Source organism: Curcuma longa, unplaced genomic scaffold (assembly GCF_044706935.1).
Source record: "Curcuma longa cultivar G26 ecotype Majalengka, Jawa Barat unplaced genomic scaffold, ITB_CL_G26_1.1 contig_3398, whole genome shotgun sequence".
Classification (NCBI taxonomy): Eukaryota; Viridiplantae; Streptophyta; class Magnoliopsida; order Zingiberales; family Zingiberaceae; genus Curcuma; species Curcuma longa.
The window spans coordinates 245-2,715 of NW_027433881.1; the positions used below are offsets into that span (position 1 = coordinate 245).

At 43.3% G+C, this 2,471-nt stretch overlaps 1 long non-coding RNA gene across 1 annotated transcript; it reads left to right on the forward strand.

The window, feature by feature from the left end:
- Positions 1 to 263: 263 nt before the first annotated feature.
- On the forward strand, positions 264 to 2,220 carry LOC141819333 (uncharacterized). The gene is made up of 6 exons (XR_012601051.1): positions 264 to 425; positions 500 to 571; positions 643 to 969; positions 1,088 to 1,146; positions 1,213 to 1,344; positions 1,585 to 2,220. It is a non-coding gene; the product is annotated as an uncharacterized LOC141819333 (long non-coding RNA).
- The last annotated feature ends 251 nt before the right edge of the window (positions 2,221 to 2,471 follow it).

Consider the following 2,471-nt stretch of genomic DNA (forward strand, 5'->3'; position numbering starts at 1 on the left):
AAACAAAATTGGTTTGAGTCAAATCGGGGTTCGATTGGTTAGCGAACCAAGGTTAGTCCGGTTTGCTACAGTAATAGCTGAACCGAACCCGGTCTGAACTCAACTCTTAATGGGTTATTAGGTTATGGGTTACGATCCAAACCCGTTAACATAAGATCCGCCCGTTAAGAATCCTTTAAACCTCGCGACTTCTCTCCGACATCGCGATTCCTCTCCTCTGTTCGCTTCTCTTCTCCTCTGTTCTTCCTCAGTCGCGGCGGACGACGGCGAGCGGTGGCCGGCGGTGAAGGGTAGGGGCTTCTGGCGAGTAGAGGGCGTTCCAAGGAGGGCGTTGACTGCAGAGCTGGCCGCGCGATTGTGGAGGAACCGTGGTTGGCGGCGTTCGACGGGGAATCAAAGGGATCGGCCGGGAGAGGGAGAAGAAGGTAAGATCGACTTGGTTTCTTGTTTTTTTAGGGTTTATCGAGCTTAGATCTATGGTTTTTATCGATTTCCCTAGGTTTCTTGGGTTGATCTTGGTTCGGGGAAACTTTCATGTTTCGGCCGAGAAGGAGAAGAACGATGGGAAGAGGTAAGCTCGTTTAGATCTTGGATTTCTAGGGTTTTCTCGAGCTTAATGCTAAAATTTACTGTTTGATTTAGGTTGAATTTGATTGGATCAGAGCTTGTTTGTTGGATCCGGCCGTGAGCATTGGATTGTTCGGTCGGAGTTGGAAAAGAAGGAGAGAAATCGAAGCAATGACTCTAGGGATTCTAGATCTGAGGTAAGAGCTTGAATTGGATTGGGTAGGTTCTTTGTCTTGAGATGGATTCTTGAGCTTGGATCGAGGTTGTTTCGGGCTTCCAAAGCTTGATCTGGAACAAATATTCAAATCTGTGTTGGAGCTAGAATCTGAATTTGGCTGGCGGCATTGGTTGGTTTGAGCTAAGATTGAGGGCCAGGGTAGCTAGGTCACGGATCCATCAAAGGTAAGAATTAAGAATTTCTTGAGTAATTGTTTTGATCGGCTGGATGTGAGGTTGCCTATGCTCCTACTGTTGTTTCCATTCGATTGTTGATTATTGATTGGATATGTTATTTGATCAGCTTGTGGCGGCTTGATTCAAGAACCGAAGCTAGGTTGTAGGGCTTTGCTCAGATTTAAGGTAAGAAATTATTAGCTAAGTTTTGGTTGGTTTTCTTTGGATTTTGATCGCTGTTAGTTTCTACAGTTCTTTGTATGAAGCTGATCTGATTGGTTGGAGATTCCGACTAGAGGATTCCGACAAGAGGTTTGGATTGTATCCAGCTGTGAGTTGGATCAAGTAAAGCTTAGCTTGATTGGGGAGTTAATCAGATTGGAGGTAAGCTTGGTTATTAGAACTTGATTCACTATTATGGTGGAGATTAGTGGATTAGTTACTGTTTTAATTGGTTAACTAAGGTTGAGCTTATCCCTTAGATTAGGTTATGAATAACCTGAGATTGGATCTAATTAATCATGATTGGTTTGGTTGGATTAATACCTATTAAATCTAACGTGGGTTAACTTAGGGTTTATTTGATACATTCTGGTATTTAGGATGTTGATTTTGTATTTGCAGGACCTTGATCGATTATAGGACTTTGATACTATACTTCCTGGAGGTTCTTATTTGATCTACGGGTATCAGGTAGATAGTCTACTATATTTAGTCAATACAGTCTTTTCTTATTTCTAGTGCATGCTTCCTTTCATATCTATTGATTAGTACACTTGTCATGCTTCTATACTGGTTGGTAGATTAGATGCTTATGACACTCATGTTTATCACATGCATGATCTTATTTCATTGACCTTATTATCAGCTCTGTTTATACTCTTTGATACTTGAGATCATTGTTTATCCATGTTTATGATTACTGACTTTATTTCAGTGATGTTATCATCATGTTGATACCTGTGATCAGTAGGACTTTTCATTAGTACCTACACATGTTAATTGACACGGTGTTAATTAACATGGTAGAGGATGATTATTCTGGATTATTCATGTCATCATGACGCATGAGCTTGATTGTAAATCCCAAAGATGTGGGTGTATCTTGCTGGTAGTTGGCCTATAGTGATGTAGGTGGTTGTTACCCTTCCATCATGGTGATGGTGACTGTATGGCAGTGTACGCAGTCGATGGCTGTATGACAGTGTACGCAGCCGAGTCAGTGGCTTGATCTCGACACCGCGATGGGGTGGTACTCAGTCTGGCTATATGGCCTGTACGTAGCCCGGCTGTATGGCAGTGTACGCAGCCGAGAGTGATTCTCTGGACGAGTATTGAGGACATCACTGGCCAAAGGATATGTAGCTTATCATAGCTACGGGATCACCGGACGCGGAGCACTGATCCCCGATTTGGATCACCGGACTACTTTGTTGTAGGGCGCGGAGTACTGATCCCGAGATACCGGCCATCCCAGCCTCAGATGCTTGCACGAGTGCTGTAGTGAGTGG